At 49.7% G+C, this 18,689-nt stretch overlaps 1 pseudogene; it reads left to right on the plus strand.

The window, feature by feature from the left end:
- Positions 1-14,738: 14,738 nt before the first annotated feature.
- On the plus strand, positions 14,739-15,621 carry LOC120841485 (annotated as a pseudogene).
- Positions 15,622-18,689: the final 3,068 nt, after the last annotated feature.

Raw genomic sequence — 18,689 nt, forward strand, 5'->3', positions numbered from 1 at the left:
CCCTCCTCCGCCCCCCCTCGCCGGCCGACATCGCAATTAACATTGACGAAAACGAAGAACCCTTCTAACCACCCCGTCAACTCCAACGAACTCGGGGGGGGGGGGGGGGGGGGGGGGGGGAGAGTTTGTGGGCTCTGCGGCCCATCATGGGCCAAAAGAACGTGTGCTCCGCGCCCGGCGCGCAACGTGCGCGCGAGCCACGTTGGAGGCGCGGGGCTCGGCAGTCGGTTGGCTGCCGCCAGACAGTAAAGGTGTGTTCTATGAGATCTGCCTCGTTGGTCCTTCTTGCGGGTGAGCAGTAGCACCGAACCCTACAATACATATATATATATATATATATATTGTGACGAATAGAAGCGGCACGAGTCTTCGGGGACGCGCCGTCCTGGGGGAAGAGGAAGAGGAAGGACAGACTGAGCGAGCGGCAATATATACCGGAAGGTCATCTTGAGTTCTATCTCCAATACCCTTGTAAATAATAAACTCCCATCACTGAATCCGACTTCTGCTACAATTGGTGGAGAGTGCGAACTTCCTCAACTCGGACCTTACTCGCAAGTATAATTCCCAACCCTGGAACTCCGCAATCGGCGGCTACCATCAGCAATGACAGGCGAAGGAACCTCGGATGCTTCAAGATCGGCTACCTCCAACCAAGGACCGACGACTATTCTGTGTGCCGGAGCCCTTCGCCAACGTGACCCGAAGCTCTTCAGCGGGATCGGCGACGATGACATTGATGACTGGTTGGAGTTTGTGGAAAGAGTAAGCCTTCATAACAAATGGGATGATGTGCTGAAACTCAATAACGTTATCTTTTATTTGACTGACGTCGCTAAATTATGGTACACCAATCACGGGTCAGAGTTGGCGACCTGGACTCTGTTCAAATCGAAAATTCAGGAAGTATTTGGGAAGCCAGCCCAGCGAAAGCTGATTGCAAAAAGAACCCTGGCATCACGGGTTCAACAAAATGATGAAAGCTTCGTCAGCTACATTGAAGATGTGCTAAAATTGTCAAGCGCATTGACACACAGATGCCGGAAGATGAAAAACTGAAAAAAATCATGAAGGGAATTGTTGAAGACGCATTTCAAATTCTTGTCGTCAGAGCCCCCGCGACCGTCATTGAAGCCAGCGATATTTGCCAAAACTTTTCTGAGTTGCGCACCCAGCGTTTGCCACTCTGCCGCAAGCCGCAGCCTCCCATGGAGCTAGCTAGCTTGACTAACGCTGCGGACTGTCCTCCCGATAAATGGGGTGACCTTCGATATCTCATTCAGGAAATCGTCCGCGACGAGGTGGCTCGCCAACTAGGAAAGCCTGCCACTTCCCCAGAGCCCTACGTCTCACCTTCCATCAGAGCGCTTATTCAAGAGCAAGTCACAGCCGCTATCCCTTGCCCTGTGATACCGCCCACCATGCCAATGCCGCTCGCGCCTACGTACGCCGAAATGGTAGCGCGTCCGCCCCCCATGCCTGTCGTCCAACCCCAGCAACCATTTCCTCCCTCTCGCTGGCAAGGACGTAGAGCCGACATATGGAGGACCCCGGAGAATCGACCAATTTGCTTTTCTTGTGGTCTGGTTGGACATGTCGCTCGGTTTTGTCGACGTCGGTACCCTGAAAGTTATGGTCCCCCACCACAAGCTCACTATCGACCAGGCTTCGCTGGTAGTCGTCGAAGTGATGCTTTCCAAGATTACTCTGACTACCAACGGCAGCAACGACCAAGCAGATCTCCGTCTCCCAGACGACGCTCGCTGTCTTCTCTCCGCCCACGTACGACATCTCCCGCTCCAGAGGGAAACTGCTAGGAGCAGTTCCAGAGGCGAGAACTGCGAATCCTTCTACATCCTTAAGTCCTCGCCCTATTGCACGAAATATGATTGATATTGTAATTAATGGTTTGCATGTTCAAGCATTAGTTGACACCGGCGCTGCAGTATCAGTCATTCGGGCTGACCTTTGTTATCGATTGAGGAAAGTTACGACCCCTTTTGTTGGACGTCCATTTAGAGCTGTTGGTGAGCAAAACATTGTCCCTACCGGGGTCTGCACAGCACGCATTGTGATTCAAGATATATGTTACTGTGTCGAATTTGTGGTGCTTTCTTCCTGCTCTCACGACGTGATTCTTGGCTGGGACTTTTTGGAAGCAACGAATGCCCTTATTGACTGTGAACGTGCAGAGGTGAACTTTGCTGAAATTCGGCTTCCTGAAGAAAATGACGCTGTCGACACAATCAAATTATTTCTAACTGATGACACAAGAATTCCTGCGTTTGCTTCTGTGTTTCTGCCGATTCAGTCATCTAAACTCGAAGTGCTAGTCCTAATGGCATCTCCATCTGCAGTTTTTTTTCGCAAGACAGGTATCCTTGTTCCTTTTTCCTTGCTCAACCTTGACAATGGCCACGGATTTATTATGGCTCTCAATATGTCTTCTCTCCCAATAATGCTCCCTGCCGGTGAAGTTGTAGCCTACGCCAAACCATCTCAAGCCATTGAGGTTTTCGCATTCGATACTCCCTCTCCTGCATATTGTTGTACATTAGTTCAACAGCGACATGACGAAGACGAGTTCTTGTTATCCACTGTAGATGGCCGCCTCGATTCGTCTCAGAAAGACTCAATTCTGTCTGTTCTGCATAGATTTAATACCATATTTGATCGCCCACAGTCTACTTTGGGCCGTTCCACGTCTGTAGTCCACCACATTGATACAGGAATCGAGAAACCCTTACGTAAACGTCCATATACCGTGTCTCAGCGTCTGAACGAAGCATAATAGATGACGAAGTGAACGAGATGCTAGACAAAGGTGTCATCACGCCATCTACGAGTCCGTGGGCTTCCCCAGTGGTCCTCGTCAAGAAGAAAGATGGTAGCATAAGGTTTTGCGTTGACTACCGGCGGCTGAACAAGATCACGCGCAAAGACGTATATCCAATGCCCAGAATCGATGATGCCCTTGACAGCTTGCAGGGAGCCGAGTATTTTTCTTCTCTAGACCTCCGTTCAGGCTACTGGCAAATCCCCATGGCCTCCAACGACCGAAACTAAACAGCCTTAATTACATCGGAAGGACTGTACGAGTTCAACGTCATGCCTTTCGGCCTCTGCAACGCACCCGCGACGTTTGAACGTATGATGGATGCCGTGTTGCGAGGCCTGAAATGGAAAATATGTCTGTGTTATTTAGATGACGTAGTTATATTTTCGAAGACATTTGAGGAGCACCTCCATCGATTAACAACCGTATTGTCCTGTTTCAGCCACGCCGGCCTCCAGCTAAATGCCAAGAAGTGTCAATTTGCGGCGAGGCAAATAAAAGTTCTGGGCCACCTCGTGTCCAAATATGGCATTCAGCCGGATCCTGAGAATATTCAGACCGTTTCCAACATGCCAAAGCCAACCACGGAGAAAGAACTGCAAAGTTTTCTTGGACTCTGCTCCAATTTTCGACGGTTTGTGCGTGGCTTCGCATCCATAGCAGCACCCCTGCATGACCTTTTGAAGAAATCGTCCCACCTGCCTTCTTGGACATCTGAGTGTGAAGCTGCCTTCAATCAGCTCAAGGAAATTCTAACATCCGCCCAATACTCTGACACTTCGACCCCACTGCTCCAACAGAACTCCGAACTGATGCCAGCGGCTTTGGAGTCGGAGCATTTCTCGCTCAGACAAAAGCGGGTTTTGATAATTACGTTGTCGCCTATACAGGTAGGGCTCTCTCAAAACCAGAAAAAAACTACACCGTAACCGAAAAAGAATGCTTGGCAGTCGTGTGGGCAGTCACGAAGTTTCGCCCATACCTTTATGGTCGACGTTTTAATGTTGTGACCGATCATCATGCCCTTTGCTGGCTATCGTCTTTAAAAGATCTCACTGGACGCCTTGGTCGATGGATGCTGCGCCTACAAGAATACGACTTCGCGGTTCTGTATAAATCTGGCCGCAAACATGGCGACGCCGACGGCCTCTCGAGATGTCTCCTGCGCTCTGACGCACCCGATCCATCTGACACCGACGAAGACCCTCTCACCTTGTCGGCACTAAATATTGTCGACATGCAACTCGAACAAGCAAGAGATCCGTGGCTATCAAAAGTTCAGACAGTTGTGAGAGACCCTGACTCGTCCCAAAACCGGTCACTACGAAGGCAGTCCCAACATTTCCGCATTCGGAATGGGCTCCTTTACCGGCGCAACTATTCACCTGAAGGTCTCCATTGGCTTCTCGTTGTCCCTCGTCACTTACGACGTGAGGTTTTAGAACACCTTCACAGCGATCCAACATGTGCTCATGGAGGACTTCTCAAGACCTACACTCGGGCTCGTCTGCGGTACTACTGGCCAGGGCTTTATGGCAGCGTTCAAAAGTTTGTAAGATCATCATGCCCCGAATGCCAACGTCGCAAATCGACTTCCCATTCATCTCAAGGTCTGCTCCAGCCCATACCGTGCCCAGAACGACCATTCCAGCGCGTCGGGATAGATCTTTTTGGTCCCCTTCCGAATTCCTCCTCTGGAAACCGATGGACCACCGACGCCATTGATCACCTCACCCGTTATGTCGAAACCGCTGCTTTACCTTCGGCGACAGCAGAAAGTGACGCCAATTTTTTCTTAAACCAGATTGTTCTCCGTCATGGAGCTCCGAAAGAGCTCCTTAGCGACCGCGGAACTGCGTTCCTTTCAAAAATTGTGGAAGAGGTTTCACGAGCTTGCAGCGTTATTCATCGAACAACGTCACCATATCATCCGCAGACCAACGGCATGACTGAGCGTTTCAACCGAACACTCGCTGATATGCTTGCCATGTATATTTCCCCCGATCACCGAAATTTGGACAAGGTTCTTCCATTCATAACCTTTGCTTATAATGCCGCCGTTCAAAACACTACCCAATTTTCCCCTTTTTTTCTTCTTTATGGGAAGGAGGTCTCTTCAATACTCGACAGCCTGTTGCCCTATTCGCCGGAGGAGTCTGAATGCACACCACTCACCGAAATCCGAGAACATGCTGAGCAATGCCGTCAGATAGCAAGGACACGCACTGCCGACCTTCAAGGACAACAAAAACGCCGCCACGATGCCGCGTCCAACCCTCTTTCATTCAAACCGGGTGATCTTGTCCTGTTGTGGACACCGCAAAGCCATCCCGGTCTCTGTGAGAAATTGCTTTCAAACTACCACGGCCCCTACCGTGTGCTTCGCCAGACTTCAGAAGTCAACTATGAAATCGAGCCCCTTTCGCCACCTACTGATCGCCGCCGGCGTGGTCTTGAAATAGCTCATGTGAACCGCCTTAAAGTCTACAGCCCGCCAATCTCCCACCCCTAACATCACCCTCGCCAGGATGGCTACCTCTGCGAAGGGGATATATTGTGACGAAGAGAAGCGGCACGAGTCTTCGGGGACGCGCCGTCCTGGGGGAAGAGGAAGAGGAAGGACAGACTGAGCGAGCGGCAATATATACCGGAAGGTCATCTTGAGTTCTATCTCCAATACCCGTGTAAATAATAAACCCCCATCACTGAATCCGACTTCTGCTACAATATATATATATATACATATTATTATTATTTCCAACGCCGTCGAACATTTATATTCCCATTTTCTAAAACCTCAGGCTGCCTGTAAAAATCTTTTTTTATTATTATCGTTTCTATATTTTTTGTTTGTTTTTGTTTTGTTTGTTTGCCATCTGCAATATACTCCCTCGTCAAGCCCACTCATGTCGGCATCTGTTTCGTGAGCACGGCGCTGGTATTTTGATTGCATCCCGTCATAAACGAAACGAACTGCACATCCGGTCCGTAATAGATCCCCCTTTATATAAACGAAAAACACACCATAAGGAAAAATTATTATATTGTGATGAAAATATTGTACTAAAGTGAACATACTTCGTTGGGAGCTATGCCAGGTGCGCCGCTTCATTTCCAATGAGGTTTTATTTCGAAAACATGTTATGGCGGATGTTAACTGAAAAAATCGCACTATACAGTAACATTCTCATTTTCAAAGCAGAAGGTCGATGTGTCTTTCATAATTTACGATGCCCTTTTGACTGTGTAGGGGTGATGTGTAGGTGGTGAGGTTCGCTAGAGTGCTCATCCTCGGTCCTAAAGCAGCTGTCTCATTGCTAATTCATCGTACAATAGACAGTCTGCAGGCACTCTGCAGGGCGTATTTCTTGCTTGAATGAAGGTCCTGCCACGTGGGTCATAAAAAAAGGCCGGTTTCGAAGCAGGCATGTTTAGTGAAGGAAACGTGCTTGAAATATTTTTGAGGCCAGTCTATAGATAATGAACCTTTATCTAGTAATTATTTGTAACCGAGCGTGTTGTTACATATTAATTTACACATGAAAGAATAACCAAATTGTACGAAGCGCAGAACACGACATGTCTTTCACGTGAATTGTGTTTCAAAAATTATATCTAAAACTTAAGGTGCAACCCCACCCTTGGTTAGTGTGATTCTGAACCAACAGATGGCGGTGGGATCGCCTTCCAGGCCTGTACATCAAGGCGAGAAATTGTGTGTGGTGGCGCTTCGATACAGTGGGATATTTTTCCATATCCTGAATTTGACATACCTGCTCCCTTGCTTGTTTTCTCTGCACGAGCTTTCTTTGGAACGCGCACGGCTGCGACAGTCCTCGTGCAAGGGGCCGAATGGCCTACGCTCCGAGCTCACGTCTCCAGCAAATGTGGGCAGAACAAAACGCGAAAATAGTCCTGAGTCAAATCGCGAGAGACACGCAAAACAAAACCACCGACGCGTTAAAATATATGAAATTGCCTGTGCGCCGTTATCGGAGATTTCAGAGGTCAGTTAGACATATTTCAATGTGGTTAGATCTATATTGACACGAATGAAGGTGACGAGAAGACGAACAGTGAACTGAAAAGTAAAGGTTTAATCGGCGAACTTGTGCTTAAAAAAATAATAAAGGAAGAGCGTCGAGGCAGCAGAAAAGCAGGCGGCGATTCGGCAGCGGGACAGAGAGCGCGAACGAGACAGACTCGACAAGGTCGCTGGCAGCTGCTTATCAATTCGACAGTGCGTCACCATCTCGAACGTTTGGCAAAAAAGGTTCTAGCGTCGCGCGCTCAGGGCCACGTTCCGAGGAGATTGAAAGGATGTCCCTCCATAAATTTGCAACATTTCAAGAAATTTGCAGAAGTTTATTTGGTGTTCTGAAAACGTTTTTAGAACCTTGTTAGGATATTTTAATGATGACTGAACGTTCTGGTAATGTTCTATTTTGTCCTCAGAACCTTCTAAAGATATTCCTTAGAAAACATTCCCCGAATTGTGCGTTAAGTGCCTGCGCCACATTCTGACAACGTTGATAGTTGTCAGAATATTTCTTACGTAAATTTGCAACATTCCAAGGATGTTGCAGACGTCCTTTAAATGTTCTGAGAACATTCTTAGAATATTGCTGGAATATTCGAATGTTGATTGAATGTTATGGTAATGTTCTATGTCGTTCTCCTCGGAACGTTTTAAGAATATCCCTTTGAAAACATTCCCCGAATGAAGCGATAACTGCCTGCGCCACATTCTGACAATGTTGATAGAATGTTCTTACGTAAACTTTCAACATTCCAAGAATGTTGCTAATGTTCTTTTTGAACATTCCCGGAATGTTCTCAGAACGTTCTCGAGCTACGTGATCGGGGCGACGCGAAAGCGCCACAGCGTGAGCAGCGCGACGCGCGTATAGTCGTCCCTTCAGACTCGATGTTTCCAAACCGCCTGGGGAGGATTTTTTGCTCTAGGCGCGCTGTCTAATGCAAATGAGCGGAGCAGAATCCAATTTCATTGTAAAATATTTACTCGGGTCTACACTGCGGTGATTAAGGTCTTCGGTCTGTAGCGTTAAGTGCCAGTAGAGGGTGCGACCATTAGGACCAAAACCTTTTGCACGCCTCGCAAACTTTGAATTTCAAATATACGTACTAACTTGAAGTTGGGAACGCCAAAGTAGTTTCGCAGGAAATTTGATGTCTACTTTTTAGAGCTAAACTCAGAAGTACTGAAATTTTGAAAATGAAGCCAGATATGGAAGGGCGCGTATTTCCTTCGTCCTATATTTACCAGCCTGTTTGCCGTCTGCACAGTATTTTATGAGCTCGCTCTAGGTTCCTAGGTTGCTTCCCGAACGGAGAAACGCTAAGAACCGAGAGGCTAGCGGTGAGCGAGATTATCGCGGTAATTAATACTTTTAACTAAATTGATGAACAATGACCACCTGGGAGCAAGCTCACAAACCAATGTCCTGATCTCGACGAATATCCGGTATAGATCATAGGAAACTCGCGGCAGGCACCGTTTTTGGGCTATATCTTTTTATATTCTACAACCTTATACTTCAGCTCTGAACAAACGGACACAAAACTTGTTCCGAAACTACGTTCGCGTGTCCGATTTCAGTTATGTAGTATGTTCGGAAACCGAATTTTTCAAACGCGCGTCAAATGTATTGGTCCTTACGGCCGCACTCCGTATATTCTTGGGTCCCGCTATGTGCCCTTGAGCTTGTTTAAAACGGTATTGCCACAAAAAACTGAATGCTAAAAGTGTTGTGTGGCCTTGATGCCGGGATGCGACAATTCGTGAAGGGAGTCAAAAGTCTGGCGTCGAACCTGTGCGAGGATAAATGGGAGAGGAGATTCTGTCGAAGTGTCCCAGATGAGGTTCACAGGCAGTGGCGTCGGAAGTATTTCTGAGGTGGGGGGGCAACGGAATTGGGGTGGGGTGGGGGGGGGGGGGGGGGGTGAAGCATCTAGAACAATATGGATATATAAAATCGAAACGCTCACAAACGTTTATTTAGAACAAATATATGTCCTTCCTCTTTTGGAATGGGGGTGATCTTGTTTTTCTCCCATGTTGACGTCTTCAAACAGCGTGAAATAAGAAAGAGCTCACTGGTGCCCGACAACGGTTCGTCGTTCAGCCGTCCTCGACACGAACTCTCTGATGATAGAGTTCAGATCAAGTTCTGCTGCTCGCTCACTATTTACGTGCAGCAGCGTCACCTGAGTCAGTCGCTTTTGTGACATGGTAGCTCTGAGGTAATTCTTGATACGCCGAAGTGCGCTGAAACTTCGTTCAGCTGATGCCGCTGACGCTGGCACTGTCATTATAAGTGCCGCAAGGCGCATCACCTCAGTCATCATCCTCTTGACCTCTGGGACTTGTCTGCCCAGAGCACGGCACAACTCGGGTAGGGAGCCGATCTGACCGCTTGAGAGCGAGTGAACCATGTTCAGCTGCCTTGAAAGGCTTTCCAGGTGAAAATCAGTAGCGTGGGATCCTAACTTCCTTTCAAGTTCTTCTGCAGTTTCTGGCTTCTCTTGAATAGCGCACAAATTTATTTGCTCTAGTTGTGCGAGACTTTGCATGCCTGGTTGCTTGAATCGTCTCGCAAGCTTGGCGCGAACACAATCTAACGCTTCGCAGAGCTGCTTCCGAAGACCTGTCTCCGCGTCTAGGAACGCTGGTTGACAGGGCTCGCTGCTTTGTTCGAACCTTCTTGGAGGACCGCATGCATCGCGTGGTCTTGCATAGGCGCGTATCGACTGCTTTATTCTGCTTCAGAAATGGAGAAGCTCCTGCTTATTTCTGGTTTTAAAATAACCGCAAATAATTGAGCCCTCGAATAACTAATCCCATGATGATGAAGATCATCATGCCACTCGTAATGTGAGAAATTCATGCCCGCGAAATATCTTAAAAATCGCACTCTGAGAAATTTGCGAAATATTGAGCTCGCGAGCCGCCATTACTAGAAAATCTCTGAGGGGGCGGTCGCCCCCCCTGCCCCCCCTGTTCCGACGCCACTGTTCACAGGACGCATGGGAAGGGGAACACCTCGTAAGATCAGCCTACCGGATGATGCTTGGAGTTCTCAGAGTTGTGCATCAGCGCGTTGTACCAATGCCAGTCTTTCGAAGTCGATTACTGCCAAAAAATCAACGCTGCAAATGCTTATCCGTGAGAGTGTGTCCGCGACGACGTTATTGTCGGCCTGGATATGACGGATGTCTGCAGTATATCCGTAAATGCTGGAGATTTCCCGAAGCTCTCTCTAGGAGTGACTGCCACCGTCGGGTCTCAGAGATTTCAAGGCGTGGACAAGGGCTTGTGGTCGGTCAGCGCAAAAAAGTGGCGACCTTCCGCGAAATGTCTGGAATGACGTAAAGAAAAGGTACACACCGAGTAGTTCACGGCCGATGGTGCTGTACCGCTGTTCTGTGGGCGTTAGATTGCGGGAGAAAAGATGAAAGACGTTTACAGTGTTCTGCAACGCCGAATTAGAGCGCAGTTCTTGATAAGGGGGAGGAGAGGGTGCGGAGGGGAGAGTATACCCCTCTTTCTTCTCCGCTAAATTTCGCGGGGAAGTTTTGCGCTAAATTTAGAGAAAATATTTCTCTGACAAATTTAGTGGAAAAATTCCCCCGATAAATTTAGCGCGAATATTGCCAATGATAGATGCGTGAGACGTCACACGTGACGTCATAGTCACGTGTTTTTTTTAATGACGTCACGTGTGACGTCACGAGGGTAATGTCAGGACGTTAACCTCGTTACCCTCGTGAGGGTTACCCTCGTTATCCTCGTAAGGGTAACACTCGTAACTCTCACAAGGGTTACTCTCGTGACGTCACACATGACGTCACGTGTGACGTTATTATGGGGAACGTCCCATAATGCAACGCGCGGTTTCGCCGACGCCGACGCCAACGACGCCACTCAAGCCCGAAAGGGCCCCTAAGAGCTGCGCTCTAAAAAGAAAGTGGTTGCCACTCTCCGTTCACTTTCAGTTGTAGAACTCCGCCGACAGCGAAATCCGACGCGTCGGTGACCACAGACGCGTCGTATTTCGCCACAGCACCATGCTTGCGCTTCCTTCGCGTGCGCAAGCATGGTGCTGTTAGCGAGCAGCTGTCGGGCGCGGTCAAATGCCGATGTAGTGCACTCGCCCCACGTTAGCTCAGTTGTAGAACTAATCACGCCCGAGAGCATCCGATGCCGTGGCTGGAGCTTCTCGGCGAAACCTGAGAGAAACCGACGATACAAGTTTATCATGGCCTGAAACTCCCGGATTTGCTTCTTTGTTGTGAGCTTCGAAAATCCCTGAATGGCTTGCACCTTGATGTTGAGAGGGCGGATAACCAAAGAGTTGACTGTGCGTACCAGGAAGTCAAGTTCCGACCTGCCAGACACGCCCTTTGCCACATTGATAATGATTCCATACTCGTCGAGACAATTAAGCACTGTTCGGAGGTGTCCGATGTGTTTGTCAGTAAATAAGCTTGCCACGAGGATGTCGTCAATGTGGACGAAAGTGTAGGGCTGGCCCCGTGACGCCTGGTTCATAAAACGATGGAATGTCTGCGCAGCGTTTTTATGTTCGAACGGCATGCGCACGAACTCGAACAAACCGAAGGTCGTTGTTGTCGCCGTTTTCAGAATGTTCGAGGGCACCACCGAAATTAGATGGTAAGCGCGTACCGGTCGGTCTTGGAGAAAACGGTAGCGCCGTCGAGCGATGCCGTAAAATCCTGAATATCCAGTATCGGGATCCGGTCTTCATATTTGATGCGGTTGAGGGCTCTGTAATCTCCACACGTGCACCAGTCTCCGTGTGTGGATTTGGGGATCATGTGAAGCGGTGACGACCAGGACAATGCCCAGCTCAAGCATATGCTCAAACTCCCGTCGGGCGATACGTAGCTTGTCTGGTGGCAGCCGGCATGGAGGCGTGTGAACCGGGGCGCCTGACGTCTCGATGTGGTGCATCACGGTGTGTTTGATGGGGCGCTCGACGGGTCCAACACGCGTCAGCCCCGTAAACTCGCTGAGCAGCTTAGCGTACTTTGACTCGTCAGACGGAAACGCGAACGAGGGCTGATGGACTGCAGGGACGATGTGTTGCATTGCATTGATATACTTGTCACTACGTCTCGAACACGCCTTCCCTTGACGTCCACCAACAACCCGAACCGTGTCAGGAAATGTGCTCCGATTATGACGTGTGGGATAGTCGCACAAAGACCCAGCGGAAGATTCGCCACGGTCTGTGGTCAAGATTCAGTGAACGCTTGCTGATACGTTGGAATTGCCGTGTCGTTGACGGCCCGTAGCTGCGACGTGCTGGGATGCCGGCGATCTTCGGTGGTTGCTGGAACCACACTATCCTCTGCACCGGTGTCCATAAGGAAGCGTACACCGGTGGTGCGGTCCATCACAAAAAACACTGATCGACGGCTGTCTTCATTGCCTGGAGCCCTTGCTGTTGTTAGTTCCCCGCTTTCGGGCTTTCCGATTTCGAGCATGGGAGCTCACACGTGCGAGCCGCAGCGCCGAACCGTTCATGAGCCGCAGTGCCGAACCGTTCATGAGCCGCAGTGCCGAACCGTTCACGAACCAAAAAAAAAAAAAAAAGGGGAACCTCTGATTCACCAGCTCTTCCTGAAGCGCAACACTGCCGTTCCTTCTAGCGCGTCTGTAGAACGACTTTTCAGTGTCGCGGGAGACGTTACAGCATTCCTGACTGTTCGCACCGCGTACGGTCAAGTACGACACAAAAGAGCCATAAAACGTAACTAAAACAGTTTACTTAATCACTAGAGTCTGAACCTAAGACCGGGGCTGATTAGCTCCCTAGCTCGTGGATGTGGTCGTTCTTTCTAGGCTCAGGCCCCTCGTTTCTTTCGTGCCCTAGTTCCTCCTTCATTTTTTCCAACCGATGACATCTCAGTTTTTCCGGTGTTTATACTTCAGATGAACACGTCTGGTCAAAACCTCTGGCGGTTCTGCCGGGAATGCACAGCTACAATGTATTCACCGCATTCTGTGAGAGTTAAGGCTCTGTTATACTCCGACGTAACGCGTGCGAGCGCGTCACAGCGACGTCACGTCGGCGAAAACCCGACGCTCTATACTCCGGCGTCGTGGCGTAACCGACGCGACCGGCGGCGTTCGACGCAGCCTGACCGCCTCGACGCCAAAATGGAGCATGCCGTATTCCGCGCCGGCCGCGCCGGCGACGCCGGACTAGGATGCATATCACGCGCTGGCTCCCGGTAGCCCTCGCGGCGAATACGAGCAATAGCAGACGACGGGAGCACCACTCCGTGCGGCGTCATGTTTGAAGAATCGGACGTCTCGGTCGTCGAGAAGGTGATCGAGGGATGTCGTCCTCACCCGTGTGTCTACGACACGAAGAAGCTTGAGTACCGTAGACCGTGCGTTTGTCAAAGATGTACCGCATGTACATTGGCATTGACCGCCCCGCAACCATTGGCCCGGGAAACATATTTTACTGCGCAGAAGGCGATGGAGCGCATTGTGGAACGGCGAAAAAAAAAAAACTTCTAGCGTGGGCAAACTACAGTATGAGCGACTTTTGATAGTCAAAAGTTGTGTTATTAGATAAAATGTCAGCTGTAAACGATTATTGAAACTGCAAAATATGTTTAACGGCACACAGTAATATTACTTTGCAAGATTATTGTTATCATTCGTAATTCAGAAATTATGAAAGACCACAATGCGGACATCATGACTTCTCGAGAAAGATATGAGTGGGTTGTTTAAGCCGAAATATGGTGATTATTGCTTCATATGGAGGACTTTGCTTATAATCACATTAACCCGAAACTGCAGGAGCAACGTACTTTTACAGGGGTAAAAACATAACTGTGGTAAGCACGTCTTTAACTCAGGTAAAAGAGTTCACTGAACCACTGCGCCACAGAACCTGTTGTACTCCACACAGAAAGAAATAGCTGGATTTCCTAAATTACTTGACTACTGGTGTAACAAAACATGATCGATAGTTTCTTGGCTACACCTCGCTTTCCATTGCCGACTCGCATTATTATACACCCCAGACCCAAAATTTGACTGCTCAAGGAAAAATTCCACGAATGTCTTGCGTAACTCTTTGAGGGCAAATCGCACCGGTTTAGATCTATTTATCACAGCCGAATTGAAAACAAAATCTATACCCGCCTTACAAAATTTGGAAGTATTCATCCATGCACCGCAATTCATATTTATAAATTTAGTTCGAACAAATATATATTATTAAAAGTCACGAAACGTTCACCAATGCAGTCTGTGCAGGTGAGTTACACGGCCGGGGGACATACTCGTCTTGATCGGTAAAAATATTCCGTTAAAAATCATGATGAAATTTTTTAATTCATTAAAATAAATATAGAGTTTCAATTAGAAACCCACTGAGCGTCATGAAGAGCCACTAATGCAGTCACTTTCAGAGAGACCTGAAGCAGGTGGGAAGCGCGGACGCGCGCTAAAGTTACTAGTCGTGCCACAGTTGCAAGGCCTGCGTTTCGAAAACAGGGACGAGAACACGGACGACAATCTCGTCATCCGCGTTTTCGGACTCTAGCTCAAGGGGTGGTACGGCATGTTCGCCGCTTGGGGGAGGGTCTGGGACGCCTAGAGTATGACGGTTTGCGTAGGCCTCCTCTTCTGTTTGGGGCCGCGTTGGTGTCGCGTGATTTCAAACGCCAATTAAAAACAATCACCGCGCCTGGGATGTAAAAGGCTCCGCTCGCACCTGTAGCTCGCAGAACACGGATGACACACGTCTTGTAAACGGATCGTTCCACTTGTATCGTGCGCCTTTAATCCAGACCCTGAGGCCAAGGTAATATTCGCTCCGATTCCCGAATCATGGCGATGAACAAGTTTCGTCTTGCCCTGCTACAACTTGCGGTGACGCCCAACATTTCGAAAAACCTCGAAAGAGCGAGTGAGTTGATCAAAGAAAGAGCGAGTGAGTTGATCTTCGCTCCCGCAGATCAAAGATCTGCGGGAGCGAAGATGATCAGCCTGCCAGAATGCTTCAGCTTCCCGTACGAGCCGAAGTACATCGTAAAGTACGCCGAGCCGATTCCGGGGAAGTTCAGCGAGATGCTGTCACGCTGGGCCAGCGACAACCAGGTCTACTTCATTGGCGGAACGTTGTCGGAGAGGGAGGATGACAAACTCTACGCCGCCTGCTTGGTCCACGGACCGGACGGTTCACTGCTGGCCAAGCACCGCAAGGTACACCTCTACGCGACCGACGTCCCCAGCAAGTTCACGTTCAGCGATTCGGGCGGTGACCACCTTTGACACCCCGTACTGCAAAGTGGGCGTCGCCGTATGCTACGACATCGTGTTCTCATCTTTTGCCGAGCTGTACGAGCGGCTCGGCTGCAAGTTGATGGTGTATCCGGCAGCGTTCAACATGTACAACGGTCCGTTGTACTGGGAGCTAACTTCGAGGGCTAGGGCGGCTGAATACCAGGTCTACGTGGCGTCCGTGTCGCCCTCGAGGGACGAAACGGCCTACTACGTCCTTTGGGGACACAGCATGCCGGTAGATCCCACTGGTAAGGTGGTCCGGTCGGCTGGGGTCGATGAAGAGATCGTGCTTGCTGATGTCAATATAGACTACCTGGATGCGGTGAAGCAACAGCTGCCCGTCGCCAAACAGAGGAGGAACGACCTGTACGAAGTAGTCGTCCCCAAGGACGCGGAAACTAACGTGGCGCCTTCTGACGGAGTGTAATGTCAACCGCGCAGTAGTCTCTGCCATCTACTCTGGAGGCAGAAATCCGGAGGAGTGTATTTCGGGTGTTTTATGTGTGTGAGCATAAAAATATTCTTTGCGGGTGTTACTTTGTATTTGTTGCCTTTAGGCCTGTAAACTTTATTTAGTTCACTAAGTGTTTCTTATGTACGTGTTTATGTATAGGCTTTTTAGGTAATGCCATAGATCTATTGCCCAAGAAATGCTATTTGTGAATGTTGAGTCGCTAAATAAAGCGTAACTGCTGGAGTATCGGTAGTGGCTAGAAGGGGAAGCGTGACGGGCGCCGTATGTGCGCAATGATAAAGAGGTGCGCGAGGAGCGATGAGCATTCTCATTGAGCCTAGATTGTAGAGAGGAACCATGTCTTTAATGGCGGACGCCTCCGTTGAGGATTGGTCGCAAGTCTGGACGCGCAGTGTTTTCATTTGGCAAGGAGGCAAGCAGGCAGAAAGACGGAGACTATCGCAGACGACCAACACGTTCGTCACCTCTTCGCAGCCCGTATTGAAGACCAGGCCCTAAACCACATGATCCCGATGGAACAGTTGGAAATTCCCTGTAATGTGGACTCTCTAAAAACTTCCGGAACCGCTGACTCGCCTGCTGACTGCAGCGCCCCTGGCGGTCACCCAAATTTTCATCGCGGAATAGACCCGTAAGTGGTACATGACCGCGTTGAGTGAGGTTGATGACGGTTGGCGGAACTTATATTCTCGGGGTCAACATTCTGTGGGATTTCGGAAGCGAAGAGTGCCCGTGCACAGCTTTGATCGACGCTCTAGGTGGGTGAGGGAGCGAACGCCTTCCCGCGGAGCTCTTCCGCAATATTTGAGAAGGTGAAAACACTACGAAGCCGAATCAGGTATGACAACGACGTGAAATGTATCAAGGTCGAAGTACAGGCCAGCACACGTTTCAAGGATTTCTGACAGCATATTTGCTTTGGTGCACATCTGTGATATCAAACGTACTGACCATAACAGATGCATATTGTCAGATTCGCGAATGGATCGACAACCGTAAAACAAAAAATAAAGATTTAATCGGCAAACTTGTGACTAGAAACAACAGCAAAAAAAAAAGTGAAAGCCGCTTACAACTCCCTGTAACGCCGAATTAGAGCGCAGCTCTTGAGGAGGAGGAGGGAAGGGTACTGGGGGGGGGGGGGTTCAGCTAACCAGGAGGGTGTCACGTGACCCCCCAATGCCGATGATGTCATCACTGACGTCACTGATGGCGTCATCAGTGACGATGACAATGCGGATACCGATGACATCATTAGTGACGTCACTGATGACTTCACCAGTGATGATGACGATGCGAATGTCGGTGACGTCATCAGTGACGTCACTGATGGAAATTTTGGAAATTTTTTTCCAAAAAAAAACCGCCGGTGATGCGGATGCCGGTGACGACATCAGTGACGTCACTGATGACGTCATCAGTGATGATGACGATGACGATGCGGATGTCGGTAACGTCATCAGTGATGATGACGATGAGGATGCCGGTGACGTCATCAGTGATGATGACGATGTGGATGCCGGTGACGTCATCAGTGACGTCACTAATGACGTTATCAGTGATGATGACGATGTGGATGCCGGTGACGTCATCAGTGACGATGACGTCATCGGGGGTCACGCGGCATCGGCGGGGGTCACGTGACCTCGAGGAGGGGGTCACGTGACCTCGGGGGGGGTCACGCCCCCCCCCCCCCCCCGAGGTCACGTGGCCCCGGTGGGGGGCTCGCGCGGTGCATTATGGGGCATTTCCCATAATGCACCGCGCGGTTACGCCGACGGCGACGCCGACGCCGCTCAAGCCGGAAACGGGCCCCTAAGAGCTGCACTCTAAAAAAAAAGATGCGCGTCGACAGCGCCTGTCAGCGAGCAACAGTGCGTCGGCGTGACAGCTGGCCGTGAGTCGACAAAGCCGCGCTCGGCTCCTTATCTACTACACTCAGCATCTCAAGCATTCGACCTAAAATGTTCGTTATACTTCGTATCAGCTTTTGTCTGAGCGCAGCCAAAGCTACGTGTGGCCGGAGCCAATCACACGCCGGCAATAGGTCATGCTATCTCGCCTGCACTTTTGTATCATTCCGCTGCCCCGATGGTCGTCCACGCTCGCCGAGTATTTGGTCTGCTACGGGTGTGTCGACGGTATTGTCTGCTACAGGTTTAAGAAGTGCTCTTTCATATTATAAAATATTAGTCACAAGGGATGAGAGCCCCGAGCCATGCGGGTTTGCCCGCCCACGTATGGCTGTACGTGGCTTTCCCGTGTCCAGGGAAAAGGGCATCCTGGTGGTTGAGCCGAGCCCGGGGTAGGTTTGGACCCTTCGGGGCCCCCCCGGGCGAGGCAATACACCACTTCGGCCCCCGCTTCCCGTAGACGGGAGTCCTGGTAAGGCCCGGCCAGGATGATTCAGTCGAGTCGCCACTTCTACTATCCCCTCTCTACTTTCACCCTTGTCTTCTCCTCCTTTTCACTCTTCTCATTTCTCTTCTTTCCTTTTCAACTCCTTTGGCGGCAAGGGCTAACCTTGGGTGGCGACAGACACCTTGTCCAGAACCACTCTTGGTTATAGAGACTGGGCAGCACTAATAGAGTAACGTCTTCAGCAAAGCCATTCTTGTTATGGAGCGTTACCTATTCCCTTGTTGGGCTCGGTGGTGGGCGGTGCACCACAGTTTCCGAAAACCCTCCCCCTTTATATGGGTTCCAAACTTAATCCTTTTGATCGGCCCCCCAAAAGGGGCCGCACCGAAGCTCAAGTCACTCCCAAAACATCCAAAGTACTCGAAAAATTTCCAAAAATCCTGGTCTTACACTCTGAAGAAGAAAAACCACTTGCCAAACTGTCCCCTTTTTTAGTCGCCAAGGTACTGGAAGGAATCGTTGGGAAAGATTACTCTGCTAAAAAGATGCCATCCGGTGATCTTCTTGTTGAGATCAGCACCAAAAAGCAAAGTGATGCCCTTCTTTCTCTCAACGCTGTGTCTGAATACAGAGTAAACGTTACTCCGCACCGCAGACTT

This window comes from Ixodes scapularis, unplaced genomic scaffold (assembly GCF_016920785.2).
Source record: "Ixodes scapularis isolate PalLabHiFi unplaced genomic scaffold, ASM1692078v2 PGA_scaffold8__174_contigs__length_109621045, whole genome shotgun sequence".
Lineage (NCBI taxonomy): Eukaryota > Metazoa > Arthropoda > Arachnida > Ixodida > Ixodidae > Ixodes > Ixodes scapularis.